Genomic DNA, 15,143 nt, shown 5'->3' with positions numbered 1-15,143 from the left:
GGAAAATGCTGTGTACCACTTTGAGGCTGTTGGAAATAAGTGCAAGATTAGCACATTCATTGACCTCACGAATAAAAATAGTTTTCTTTCGTGGAGTATTCCATATAATACTAGCTAAAGTATTGTAAGGCCTACCTACACAAAAAAAGACTAAATCTGAGCATTTTAGCACTCGGTTGTTACTGCTTTGTTAAGTAGCACAAAAGGCTGTAAGCTTTTGTGCCAAGATTCATTTGAGAGTCAACCCGCAAATTTGAAGTTTGTGAATTAGCCACTTCTACATTAGGGTAAAATGGACTTTGGGAATGTGGAACACCATTCTAGTTTATGAATCAAAAAGATCTTTGTTGTAAACAAAAGGATGCCATTTGTAAAGTGGTGTAGCATTTTTACAGGGCATGGTCAGAGAATGTGATTTTATTATTCTTTCTAAAGCATCCAGAGGTTTCACTGGCATTATTGGTGTGCAAAAGATGCCAAACTGGGCTGTAGGAGAAGAACTTCTAAAAATGTGACATTTACATTTATTGGAAGAATCCCCTTTAGCCTTATTTCCAAATAAAATATTTCCATTCTGTTTCAATAGGAAAGGATAGTATTATCAACATCCAGTGATAGATGCAGTTTGTATTGTAATTTCACAGTTAATTCCCAATTGTAAAATTCTGTGTGGTTTGGGAGGGAGATATGAAAATAAGTGAGGAGGTGAGAGAGTGGAAAGGGGAGAAGTTACTCCAAGGTCTAACATTGTGTCTGTTTATAGAATTAACTTGCCACACAACAAGCTGCTCTCGGCTTCTGCGGCTAGCAGGAATGTTAGTCATTTTTATACCAACAATAACCTAATAACACGAGTTGCTCAAGTTATGCCTGAGAAGTAAATGGGAGGATGAAACATACAATGGTGCCGCAAAGCTGCGTATAAATAAAACTTATTGTTAGTGAGTTAATGAGAACAACTAGGAAAAGAGTACTATAGGAAGCACAGTGAAAATTTCAGCAGTGGGTTTTATTGTATTTTATAGGCAGTGTTGGTTTGACTCTAGGTGAGTTGCAGTACGCGGCTTGGTTACTGACCGGCCGTCTGAGATCCAGAGTGACTCTTGGCTGGAGCTGTTGGTGAAGATGCTCTGGTGTGTCAGAGCGGTTTCCCACTGGCGGCTGTCCCTCAGGCTGGGTTGTCATGCGACTGCCTGTCTGTGCCTGCTGTACAGGTGAGAGGATGTTCTGCACAGCAAGTGTAGACAGGCAGACACATGACAACTCCGTCCAGCCAGTCCCTTGGAGCCATCACCGCTGGTGTGCAACACTTTGTACCATTCCGGTTTGGGGGGCTTTGGAGGGGAACACAGATAACAGAATTAAACTTTAAAACATTGGGAGCTGTAGAACAAGAACAGAACTTGATTTTATTCAGAAAAGAAGCATTTCGGTACATCAGTTATCATTGTGCTGACATATATCAGAGATGCGATTTCAACAGACTGGTCACACTGAGCATTTGAAAAAACAAAAAGGATTGAAGCCGTGGTTTATTTTATATGCAATTCATACAGGATTTTGCCTGCATATTGTACTCACAGATAGTAATTTAACCAGATGTTTTTACTCTTCTTGGAAGCACAGAAATACTGAAGTTCAAGATAAAGGATATGTTTATACAGTACATATTTTCTAGGAGCAGATAAGTACAATAATCTTGCATGTTAAAAATAAAAATCTTTCTGTATAAATGGAGGAAACCACTTGCACATTAACCCAGTTAAAGGGAATGTGCTGGAAAGAAAACTGGTTGCATTTTCTATCTATTTTGCTAATATGTTAAAACTATACGCTTATAATGATATTTCTTTAGTATTTTCCTTGGCATATTATTTAAATTTAGCTTTCTCTCAAAATCTACTTTGCAAGAAAACAAAATAACTTTGTAGAGCTTCAGTAAGTTTTTCAGTTAAACATGGACTATGCTATAGATCAAAAGCATGCAAACAACAGCATCATTTCACATGACAAGATGTGCTGCTTTGCTAAACTTTCCTGTGTATAAAATACACACAGTGACTGTAATCCAATTTAGCAATGACGTTTGCAACATCACTGGGGTGTTGTTTCAAGAGGTATAAAACACATTGGAAGCTTAAAAGGGGAAAAAATAGTTGTATTACTTTTCTATACAGATTAAATGATTCTGTTTTATAATGGTGTTCTCAAATCACTGTTGCTCGCTAGTGCCTCCATAGGTAAGCAACAAGCTTGTGCTTTCAAACCCTTCTCAAACATATCCCATACAGAATAGCAGCAAAACACTTAAGTTCCAGCCTGAACACTGATTATAAAAGGGATGAATTTACCAAAAGGCTAAAGGTAGCGATAGTGTTGAGGCTTTAAATTAGACTGATAATAAATTAATATGTAATTATTCAGGTGTTCTAGCTCTAATCATTATTTTGCCATAAAGAAAAAGATGCATTTTAGGTAATATACAACTTGAAGTGTACAATTAAGTTTATCAATTATATGAATAAAATCTTCCTTCAACATAACAAGATGGAATAAGATGTCTTAAAAAAATGAATGAAGCACAAAACATGACTAGCTAATTCAGACATGAAAAACTAATTCCAAGACATTAAAAATGCTTACTGTGACTTTATAATATGCTTACTTAAGTTTTTGTAGCTCTAAGTAAAATTCTAAGTGTGTGCTTTAAGTTGGCATGTCTTCCTACCCGCTTCACCATTTTCAAGAAAAACAAAAGTGGCAAATTAGAAGTGGTTTTAAAACAAATATAAAACACTGCTTGTTTTATAGATTTCACCAAATTTAATGTCTGCATTTTGTCGTTAAAGAAATCAAAGATCATTAGTCTGGGAGAAGATTAGGTCTCAGTTTCTGTGTTATGGATCCTTGAAATAGCAAAGAATTGTACAGTAAAATTCTTTGGCAACCTATAGTATAAAAGGATTGGAAGAACAAAAGTATGCATTTTAATTAATAGGTTTTCTGTTAATAACTGTCAGGGAGGTTATGCTGGCAGTAAAAGTTGTAAGTGGAAAGATTGTGCGGGCTTTCTAATAACTGTACACAAGGAGAATTCATCAAAGAATCAGCAAAGAGATTTACATCTTGAACTGAGGCAAATTTATTTTGCCTTCACTTAATCACTGGGTAATACTAATGACTGGATAGTTATCTCCACTGGATTCTTGTTTAAAAACTTTGAAATTCCTTGAAATTGTTGTTGATTTGTTAAAAGGGCTTAACATTTTTGGGTGCTGTATCTGGTTGATTCATTGAGTCAGTAAAAGGCTCGAGAGTATTTTAGGATACTCGTAAGAAAAAAAAAATAATCTCATGATTGCCAATATTATATCTACAGGAACCTATATTAAGGATCTGACTTTACATATTGGTGGCTTGGAAATTGAGTTGAGAACTGTATTCTCTCCAACTGTGATCAGGACTTTTTATTTAAGGGCTGGTTGTTATTTTTAGATACTGTTTTGCAATGCAGCGTAAAATGCAGTACTGAAGTACAGTAGCATTATTCAGGAAAGTTTAATTCTTAACTGTGGCATTTCCTGTCTTTTTGTAGGTTTAAACCTGACCCTTAATATTATTTCAGTTAGGATTTCTTTTTTTTTTTTTTTTTTTTTTAAAAGGTACAGTTCAGGAAGCAAAGCCTTTTGCAAGTAAAAGTAAAGTTATGCTCTTGATTAAAATTTAGTATTTTAAAACAAAAAAAAACACACTAAGATTTAGGGGTTTTTATTTTCCAATCTGCTTAACAGAGTCTGATTAAAAGATTATAATAATTTAACATTCTATTTAGATGTTTGGAATTCTTATGCAAGTATTTCGCTATTTTGGTTATAATATTTTCCATATAACAGTGATACTTGGGTGGTCTGCAGAAATGTCTGTGGATGCACTGTGATAGTACAGGAAGGGGGGCAAGGAGCGTGGAGAGGATAGCAGTGTCTTTTAGTCTTCTGAAAGTACAGATGCATTAAATAGCACTGGTAACGGTAATACAGAAGATAACATGCAACTTAATGACAAGGCAGAAAAATGTCAAATGGCATGGTTTTTTAAGAGTAACTAGTTTTTTTCACCTTTGGATGCTTATTTGATCTGTATTTATTTCTGTAAAGTTAAGTGACTCCCCCCCCCCCCCCTTTGCTTTTTTCCTTTTTTTTTTTAACATTAAAGGAATATATAGAAAAGTGTGAAATATTTTTCTTCCTCTTCTCTATTTAATTTTGTTGAGTGTACTAAAAAAAAATATGCTCCTTAAAGATGAAAGTAAGTCCATTATATTGAAACAGTCACCTACTTAAATGTTCCTACTGGCTTTAATGTGCTTTTCCTGTTTTTGTGCATTCTAAGGTAATATGGACTGTATCATTTAGTTTATACACCAGGCTTAAGCATTGAGATTGTCCTGGTTTTACAGAACTCTCACCATGATTTAGTATGCATTGGATCCTGCTAAGTTTTTTAGTCATTGCAAAAAGTAATGTTTGCTTTTCTCTCTTGAAATATTTGTATACAGCTATCTTGTGTTTGTTGACATGCATATTTAAAACCTCTTGTTTTATAACTACAGTAATCTTTTCTGTATGATTATGATCAACTAGAACTTGTTTCACCTAAAACAACACTGCTTTAAGAATGACAGAATTGACTTTGAAAATGTTTTGATTACTGAGCCGAGTAGATATACTTCCTTATTCATTCCTAACAATACAGGCTTTCTTTCCCTATCTGTTGCTTTGCACACTGCATTCCCCCCCCCCCGCCTCCTTTCCAAGCCCCATGCCAAGGGGGCCTCCTAGATCTCAGCCTTACAGTCTAAAAATGTAACTTTGAAGAGTCATGGGTGTATGGGAGGGGAATCACTTCCTAAATCCAGAAAGGTCATTTAAAATAAAGATTAATGCAAATAGTGGACTAGAGATAAGAGAAACACTAGTTCCATATTGTATTCATTGTCCTTGCTTATTTAGCAAACGTTAATGCAGGCTATCTTCAACAGTATTTGCACTGAGAGCCTATTATTGCCTGGATAACAATAGTTCTTTTCTTAATTTCTAGATCAGAATTATAAAAAAATAAAAGTAGCTATGCAAGTAAGCACTAGGTAGAAAAAAATATTCGCAAATGTTCATATGCCCCTTGAAAGCATAACTGAGCAAGTTTCTTACCAAGATTTGGAAACATTTTTCTACCGCTTAAACAAAATCTAAGTCATGAAACTTTTCAGATTTGCTATGCCTAAAACAGCAATCATACTTAAAGAGAGACTGAGAAATTTTAATGCAAGTTTGAGTCTGGTTCCATTCCTTCAATTTCTTCCTGTCTCTTCAGATTTTCTATTAATAACTACATTTAACTGTGTGTTGTAACTCCACTTTAAAGTAGAGTGAGAATAAAAATTCTGTCTACTCATACTATAATGGATTAAACCCCACTAATTTAATCCTAAAGATAACCTTCTGCAAAATAAAGGAAGATAGGGTGGTTAACCTGTAGGTGTATATACGCATTAAAAAAGAATTCTTTTAGTCAAAATACATAAGCTTAGGTGGGAGGCTAAGGGAAATGACAGTGCTAGTTCTTGCTTTGTAGGCTTTAAGACAGCCATATAGGCACAGTCACACTAGTGCTACGCGACCATCCCTCCCCAATAGGACTTCTAGTGATTATTGAAGGAGCAATGAAAAAGGTAATAATAATATACATATTTAAAAAAAAATTGTACAGCATCAAGGCTGTCTAAAATATAACACACATTCTGCAAAATTGACTGGTTATAATACTAATGGCTGCATATTTCTGCTAATTCTTTTTATAGTATAGCTATTCAAAGCCTTCCTGGCAATAATGAGCACCATATAGATGGGATTTTTTTTCCGGTTGCAGTAGTTTGTTACTAGTGTTAACTTTAGGGGAGCTGACTCTGGAGTTCGGCTGGTATCAAATTGCAGCCCAGACTTTTTGTATTATTTTGTCCGTGGGGATTTCATTCAGCCTGAGGGTTTTTTTCCCCTACCAGGACAGCTGGAAATTCACCAAAGCAAACTTCTGCATTCGTTTACAAATTCCATTTTTATCAGTGGGATTCAGGACAAAGTAACTTATCATTTTGAATGTTAGAAGAAATATCAGCGATTCAAAGAATACGTGAGAGCGGCAACAATCAAGCGGTGCTGATCACTTATATGCAATGGCCAGCCAGGTATCGGGATGGAAAGCAGTTTGTTCCATTTTATTTATTTATTTGGGTTTTTTTTTTCCATCATGTCCTGAACTTTCAGAGGTAATTTTTCCTGACAATCAAAGATTTTGTATTCTACACAGCAGAAGCCTAGCATAGAGTAGTCATAGTTTTCCTATGGTTTCCCTCCCAGTTTTCATTAGCACGTATAGCATAGGTTACTTGCAAAGAAGTTTCAGCTGCATATCCAGCTGCATAAAACCTAAGTACAGTTCTCCCAAAGGTGATATAATATATTTTACAATAATTTAAAATAATATTCATGCATTCTTTTCTATTATTTTATTACTTTAAGAGAAAATAATTTCTTAAAATTGATCTTCAGATCATAGTTCACAACAGGACCTATTCAGAATACATACTTATAGCAAGCCTTTTCTGCATTAAAAAAAAATTATATACTTCTTAAATATTTATACTGATTGCTACAAGTAAAAAAAAATATTAAATTTACCTTTTTAGTTTGTGGGGGGAAAAAAAAGCTTTATTTTAAATTAAAAAAAAAAGAAAAAAGAAATGACCGACTTTAACTCTACTCTTGTACACTTCTCTAGGTAGTATACCTCTAGGCAGTATACCTCTCTCATTTCTTGCATAGGTTTTAGTAAACCATCAGAGCTCCATCTTTCTTGCAGTGATGACTGGAGGAAGGGGGGAGGGGAGTCACCTAGGTTCGCCAGGTCATAGGCCAGGTGTTCTTCCAAAGTAGGCCTTACCAGAATGTCTTCCCCGCTTTATTCTGAAGTCCTCCTTTTTCACAGTGTCCCTTAGCGTTTCTTATTCCCTAGTGTGCAAAACCTGTGAAGAAAAATACTGTATATGAGATCTGAAAGGAGCAATAACTGTCTTCTCCTTGGCAATAGCAACTTGCGTCCCCAATAGTCCATGCCGCTGCTTTCCCTTGCCCAGTCTAACCAATGTGCAGACTACTGTACAACAGCATTGTCCTGAACAGGTAGTCTGAACACTGGGGCGACGGAGCAGGATCTCCGGACGCGTCTATTTATTTATTTTAAATCCTCTTTTAGTCTCGGGGAAAAACTGCCTTCCTGCATCACGGGTTGTGCTCGGCTCTCCCTCACACTCTGCAGCACTCACTGAAACACACTGAAGTGCTGTGATTTCCAGTCTTGACGTGGCACATTTGCAGCAGACTGGGGATCTGGCAATGAATTTAGGACCAGGAAAAGGGGGAGGGCTGGGCCTGAGAGTCCATATATGGGATGATGTCACCCTGGGGAGGTTTGGGTATGCACTGTGCCGCTGGTGAGACCGCTAGAATTGCCTGCTCTCAGACATGGGTCTGTGTATAAAATGGTACCAGATGTTTTAGTGTAATGTTAAGCAGTCATTTCATCTTCAGGCCAGATTTTTTTCTTCAACTGGGCAGGAAGTGGGCCCCAGTATGGAAAAGCTGTAAAAAGTCAAGATGTACAGTTTCACTGCAGCCAACGGAGAGCGAGTTAATGTGGACACAGAATTTGCTGTTTTGTGAAGGCTGAAAAACTGATTTATAAAAAGGATTCTGCTCGGGAAGCTAATGCAATAAGCCAGTGCTTATTTTCTTTCTTTTTAATGACTCTAGTTGTGCTTTTCTATTTTGGCATTTCAGACCAAGAAAAGGGCAAATAGGTTCATTTTTTCTTGGAACTGTCAGCGGCATGCAGGCTGCCGAGACTTGAACAGTAATTAGAGTTACTTCCTGAAAGTGAAGCCCCCATGAAAAGTCTGGAGAAATGTTCTTTGTCATAGCCTCTACATGAGTAATTAGTTCCACATGTGGCCTTCCTATTTCCCTTCAGCTATTTTGGCTGGCTGGTTGAATACTTTGCTATAGCTCAAGACTTAAAGAAGCTTTAAAGTTTTCATTTCAAGCATCCACTGTGAAAATAGCTATTTCTGGTGTCGTAATAAATTGCTTCTGGTAGATCAGTGCTATTAGGCCTGGCATTGTTTTTCACTGGTAACCCTGCTGGTCCCATTTTTCTTTTAATGGTGCTTGGTGGAATTATCCTGCTAAATTTTATCTTTGATGTTTACCAGATCTATTGAATTTTGCCAAGTATGACTTTACCGTAGATTTTAAGATATTCTCCCCACAGGCAACTATCCTTGTTCTCCTGTAAATTTTTTTCTCTTTGTTAATCATCCTGTAAGTGTTGTACTTGGTGTTGGTTTTTTTTAATCTGCCTTAGCCCATGGTCTAAAGCAACAGCTAACATATCAAGTTAGCTCTTCTGAAGTTAAACCTGGAGGTGACTGTATATAGGTCTGTGTACGCACTGTATGGAATTGTTGCTAGTAGCTCTTTTTCTGCCTGGAAGTCTGAGGCAAATGTCAGTATTGGGAGTATATTCTGAAGGGTAGATCTCCACCAACTTCCTGGACAGGAATGCATGTGAATCTAAATGTGTGCTGTGAGCGCTGGTGTCCTAAATAACTTCTGCGTGATTCGGTTCTTCCTAGGTGATGGCAGAGTCTGTGAGAGCCATAGCTCCTAGAAGCATGCACAGGGCAGGTTGCAGAACTCTAACTTCAGGGAGAGTGAATGCAATAAACTTGGAAGCCGGGGAAGTTGGAATCAGAGTCTCAGGCCAATGAAAAGGAAAATTGACCTTCAGGCAGCTTTGTGGTGGTGGCAGGCCAAGCCCTGTCTATCTGTTCCAGATTGTGCATCCGCTTCTGCCATTTGGATCACAGTGGGCTAGCGTGTGTCCAAGCAGTGGTGGGGTTTCTTTTTTAATTAGTGAAGGTAGGGGTTTGAAGAAGCTATAGAAAGAGGTTTAACGTGCTTGGCTTTCTTGGAAACAGCAGCACAACATCAGTGTGTAAGGGAAAGTGAGTTGGTGGGCAAGAGCTTTTGGAGATAAAGCTGTTACAACAGAGAAAGTAGAGCACACCATGCATAAACCAGGAGGGCTTCTCATCTGCGTATCACTGCATGCGTAGGAGCTGGCTTTTTTATTATATTCCTACTTGGCGCTTGCTTTGTGGAAGAAGAATACAATTTTGGAACGATTGAGTAGTGAGAGATTTTTGTGAGTGGGACCCTCAGTATAGTGGGTCAGATCTTCCCCAGTGAGGAACCATCAGAGATTAATTGCCGCATGTGCCACCAAGCGCAAGAAACTATGTTGTTAAGAGAAGACAGTGTTCCAGGGATCTTCTTTCCATACCAGCAGAAGGGGAGGTAGGCTGAATAAAACAGGAGGCAAGGCATTAATGAGCCAAGCAGGCTTAGGGAAGTGAAGTTTTGAATCTTGCTGCCGAGTGCAGCAGCATTAGTCCGTGAATTTTTCCCAAGATGGTTAAATAGAACCAGAATAGCTCACCACATTGTGGCCTGGAAATTCGTTCCCTGTAAGTTTTGTTTCCTGGCAAAAGCAGAGCTTCAGAGGAACGGAGTACAAGAACAGGGGTTTTGGGTTGTTCTGGGTGCCCAGAAAGATGCTAAAACCTTGTCAGGGAGAACCTCTAGTACCGTGCAAAGCTATTCAGACCTCTTATGCACGTTTTCTTTCCTTCCTAAGGGCTGCTCAGCTAGTTACACGCATCTGTGGTAGACATTTAGACCAAATCCCTCCTTTTCCACTTGATCTCTATTTGGAAAGGAATAGGCCCAAAAGCAGTCGACATTTCCATTCCTTCTGATACCAAGTTCGGACTATACTTGAAATATTTGAAGTCTTCCACTAACTAGCTCCCCACCTATATTGTGGGATTTAAAACTGCTTCCGATCAACTTCCAAGGTTCTCATTTAGCTGTAGTTTCTTAAATGGCAGGCCGCTGTCATGGTTGCAGTAATCTTGAGTCAGAGAGTTGATATCAATAATAAATTGTTAACCAGAGTTTATCATAAGTGCCTTCCAAAGGTGGTGATAAACTTTCATTTTTCATGAGTTCATCATCATGCTGACATTTGTCATGCCTATGAACTCAGCCCAATGATTAAATTATTTTCCACAAGCCTAAAATATTCTTTGATTTTTAACTTGGAGGAAACTAAGGATTTTGAAAAGTCCAACTTCTTCATTAACGCCTATTTGGAGGGCTACCATGAAAAAGAAAATAGCTATATTTCTGCTTGAATGTTTTCTTTTCCTGCAGACGGCAGCGTAGTGCCAGGCCATTCTTCATACTGAGCAAGATGGGCATCTTTGAAACAGTCATGAAGTGTGTGGCTAGCACAGGAGCTATATGCTTCTTGTGCATAACATTCTAGGCTGCATTTACACTAGTGAAGTGGCTGAATTGCTGCTAATGTGCATTTTTATGTTAAAAAAAGTTATTGTAGAAGGTGTCTGGACAATTGTAAATTTTGTATCTCTATTTTTCAAAAGGTCTAGATACGATCCGGGGAACTACAGAACAGTAAGTGGGATGTCTGCAGCTGATAAATGAGTTGAAATAATAGCAGAGAACTGAACATAGTTATTTTTTAAATTCTGCAACACAGTTGTCTGCCATGATTTGTTCTAGGTTTTTTTGCACATCCAGCAGTAAAGGTTAACCCTTTTCAGCACTCAATAAGCTAAATCATGATTTAAGAGGATTAGAAGCAGGTAGGCATAGGACACAGGGAACAGTACGGATAGGCTGTCATTGCCATCACAGCAAAATAACTATGCAAAACTACCTCCAGGGTCTGTTTTTGTAGCTGAGTGAATGAAGTGAGTGGAGAATTAAATGCCAATGAAAGTGAACAAATGCAAAGGAGGAGAATTTGCAGAAAATCCCCCAAGTTACACTGTGAAATTATGTTCACTTTTATCCAGAATGCTTGGGGTATGGATGCCAGAAAGAAGATAAGGATAATGTGGGGAGACAAGAGGTGAGGATGGCGGAAGCATCAACATGTGAGGCAAGAGTATCTGATACTTGCTTCTACAGTTTGTCACCTTTCTGTTAAACAACGAATAAACAACTGGTGGTTGGGTAAGGTCTAATGCAGTCTTGCAATCCTGTTGTTTCTTGGTACTCTGCTGCAATCTGACTTGTTAATTTTTTATTTTAATTAAAAAAAAAAAGTTTGCCCCTTAGCAATTTTGTTACTTGTTGCCAATGCATGTAGGAATGATCTGTGCTTCTAAGTAGCTGTGCCCTAAGTTATGAGAACACATTATGAAGCATGGTGCTCATTTTGAGCTTGTACCGTCATCCTCATCTACTGATTGTAACGTTATTCATGATGTCTTTAAAATTTGTGAGGCTGGCAGCAGTTTATCAGTGCTAACTGAAGACCCCTTTTGGTAGGGACTCCGGTATGAAGGCTATATGACTGCCACATCTATGTGCTGCAGAGTTTTCGAGGAGTCTGGCCTCGGTATTGCAGGTAGTGATTTGCTCTTTTAAAAATTACTTTAGTATAGCTCTGTATGTGCTGGATAATGTTCCAGCCTATGCCCCTTTGTTGTGTAGTTCCTGTGAGTAAAACATAATGGACAGGTGAAAATTATAGCCTCTAAACACTGTGTTCCCTGTTCCCAGTTCTTCTCCCTTCCCCTACCCTTTTTCACTTGCGCTCTCTGTCCTTCTCGCCCTCCTCATCAGACATATAACTTGGATGCTTGAGTATATTTACTCTTCCACCAACTCTGCAACCTTTCGCTCCCAATCCCACTTTTCTGCTCTGCATATGTGCTTTGCCTCACACTTTGAGTTTGCGGGAGAGACGTGAATGGGGAGAAAGCGAAGCTGGAAGGGGCCAGTCCAGCTATTTTGGGCATCTAACAGAGCTGAAATTCATAACAACTAAGTTTAGGAGCCTGTGTTTCCTTTATCTTCAGTGAGCAGGGGACAACTCAGCACCTCTGAGGTGGATACCTATAGTTAGCCAATGCTGATTTCTGTCCTTGCAGATGTGAGGAACTGAATAGGAGGTTCAGTACCGATGCCACTTTTTCTTACCTCATTAGCAGTCTGGTTATTTTCATCCTGGTTGTAATATGTGCATCATTTTGTGTTCTGTATTGTTCAGTGTTTTTATTGCCTTTCTAGCCAGTGGTCAAAGTTTACCAATGCCTAATCAGAAACGTTGGAAAATAACCAGAGTACCATAGAGCAGGAATTCTCATATATGAGTGACCCTGTGTATTTTCCAGCTTAAATTTTGTGAATGCACTCAAGCACGTATTTGAACATCTGAACTGATTTTTGGATAGTAAGTTGCTTTTGGGGAGCCAGTGTGCTCAGCACAGTGGTAACAAGTGATTATAATGACTGGCAATGTTTAGATTGCATATAGGTTATTTCATTCCTGCTAAAACAAATAGCTGCCTTGTTGAATTGTTGTGGCCTAATGGGAGGTATTCTCTCTGCCTGTCATGTTTTTCTTCAGGAAAAGAACAGGATATGGAATAGCTTTGACATTTCCTTAGTCATTGCTTACTCATACGCAACACTCTCCAATTAGTGGAGATGCAAAATTAGCTGAGCTAAGTTAATTTTCGGAGTGGTGGTGAAGAGCATGATATGCCCTGGATTAACACTGTCTTCTTTCTTGATTGCTGTGATCTCCTCAGACTTTGTTTTAGCCCTGAAGCACGTTAGTGTTAAGCTTTTGGACCCTTTATAAAACCCAGATGTGCAGCTGAATCAAGTGTTCTTTTTCCCCAGTCAGACTCAAATGATTCAGTCAGGTTACCACATCACTGGAAGATCATTGCTTCTCTCATAGATGTCACTTCTCCTACAAAGTGATTGTAGTATTCAATAAAGCAAAATAACTGGACGATAAAAGGGCATGAAGCATTTGAGGGAGTGTAGGAGCATGTTGTTTACTGCTTAACCAAAGCAAAGATATATAATGGATAAACTTGCAGTGTTTTTTATTTCTTTTTTCATTCCTTTCTAGAAAAAAAAAATCTCTTTGAAAATAGAACTGCCTGGGTGACCAAAAAAAAGTGTATACTTTATAGAAGTTTCTCGTTAAAAATCCTCTGTCTTGTTGGGTTTAAACTGCTGGTTTTGTCTAATTAGAATTTGGGGTTTGATTTACCCCTCAAACATATTTTTATGAACATTCTTTCTTCTGCCCAACTGAGAGACAGTTTGTTGTTACTTTTGTGGTTTTTTTCTGGCAAAATTTTGTGTTGCAGCTATTTCTATGTTTCAGTAACATAATACACTCTGGGGGCAGATCTTGGAGATCTTTGATTCTAATGAATACCAGTCACGTGAGAGCAAATACATGATTTATTACTTGAGTATATTTTCGATAGTAATGCCTGGAGATTTTTTTAGCAGGGGGAAGGGAGATCACAAAAGAGAAGGATGCAGTTGAAAGAAATTAGTGGCAAAGTGATGTTAACTCTCACCTCAGTTCAAGCCTGTGGTTTGCAATGCCAACATTGTGAATGATCCCAAAATAAAAACATCCATCCTTTTCACATTTAAGAATATTCTCAAGGGAATTGTGTTGTAGAAGCAGATCTTAAAATGAACACCAGCAATATTGCTCAGGGCCTCTAAAACTGAAAGCCATTTCTTCTAGTATTTATTGTCTTTGGCAGAACTATTATTCTCTCTTTATATTAACTGCTGCATGAAGTGTCGTCTTTGTCTTGCCAAAACTTCTGTTCATAATATAATTTTTTCATAGGTTGACATGCTTTTGATAAAGACTTAACAATAACGAGCCAGGTTCTTGAATGTGAAATTGAGAGTTACTTTCCTGAGGCTGAATATAGCAATCTGTCATTTGTGCTGTGCAGAGATGTATGCTCTAAGAAGAGGTGACTGTCAAAGAGCCTCAGTGAGCTGTATTGCACCAGCTCCATGAAATGTTTTGAGTCTACCCACGTAACAGAACCATTCATTCTCTTTTATGACTGAGTTCTAAATCATGTTTCCAAAGATTAATAAGTGATATCCAAGGAGTAGTCATGTGAGTAGTATTTTGTCTGGCTTTTTCTGTAGGTTCTGAAGATTTAATCACCTACTGTTACTATCCAACTTGAGAATGTAGGCATAAATATTTAAATTAGAATTAAGGGCCAACTTAAAAGCATTTTGATTGCTCAGAGATTTTGAGGTGTCCTGTGAGATCTGATTTCTGCAAAATTTTAATGTGAACTGGTGAATGCTGATGCTCCCAGGCATAACTTAGATATTTATTTTTTTAGGGAGGTTATTTCTTGAAAATTTGTGAAACAGAAGAGTTAATAAACAACAGAATGTCATCATTTTTTATTACAGTATCCCTGATATTTATGGTTGCTCTTTTTATCAGTGTCTCCCAGGAAGAGAGGTTTCAAAATGGCTCATTATCACTCCCCTATATCTTCCAATTAAAAAGAACAAGAAATTTTTACTTGCCACTTGAGCTTCCATAGCCAAGAAAGAGGTTGTGTCCTGCTTTCATGGCAGTATGTGTTGGTTGTTGTTAGTCAGTTAACCAAGGTATGATTTATCAGTTTAAAATCCTGATAAAGCTGAGGTGCTGACAGATTTTCTGCCTGTTATTTACTTTACCTGATTGCTTTACAAATAAAGTTTTAGTGCTTTGCCTTAGCTGTTGCTTTACATGCAATACAAGAAAATGTGTGTTTATTGTGGCTTCACTAATGTCCTCTTAACAGCTGAGACAAGTTATGTTCTAGAAACCCTTGAGCCATTGTGTTGGTCAGGTAGATATTTCAAAGTGTTTGACGACACCCAACTGTATAAATTCACTGCAGCTACTAACCAGTAGTTTAGTAAAACACACTCTATTCAGGCCTGTTATGTTCATGGTAGGGTTTCCTTTTCTTGAATTACTAAGCATTTTCAAATGTTTATGTAAATTCCAGAGAAACTAAACAAGTTACTGAGATAGTTTGAGAGATGGAACCATGTGAGAGTGACTATGAAGAGCTTTTTAAT

General features: G+C 37.8%; 1 protein-coding gene and 1 long non-coding RNA gene across 6 annotated transcripts in view; one reads left to right on the top strand and one right to left on the bottom strand.

The window, feature by feature from the left end:
• The window catches only part of DNM3 (dynamin 3), a 193,712-nt gene that overhangs the window by 72,022 nt on the left and 106,547 nt on the right, over positions 1-15,143 (top strand). The gene's annotated exons all lie outside the window — the stretch shown is intronic.
• On the bottom strand, positions 989-7,346 carry LOC128147760 (uncharacterized). The gene is made up of 2 exons (XR_008237095.1): positions 6,997-7,346; positions 989-1,334 (listed from the first exon to the last, which is right to left on the bottom strand). It is a non-coding gene; the product is annotated as an uncharacterized LOC128147760 (long non-coding RNA).

This window comes from Harpia harpyja, chromosome 11, assembly GCF_026419915.1.
Source record: "Harpia harpyja isolate bHarHar1 chromosome 11, bHarHar1 primary haplotype, whole genome shotgun sequence".
NCBI lineage: Eukaryota > Metazoa > Chordata > Aves > Accipitriformes > Accipitridae > Harpia > Harpia harpyja.
This window is presented reverse-complemented; position numbering and strand designations above follow the sequence as displayed.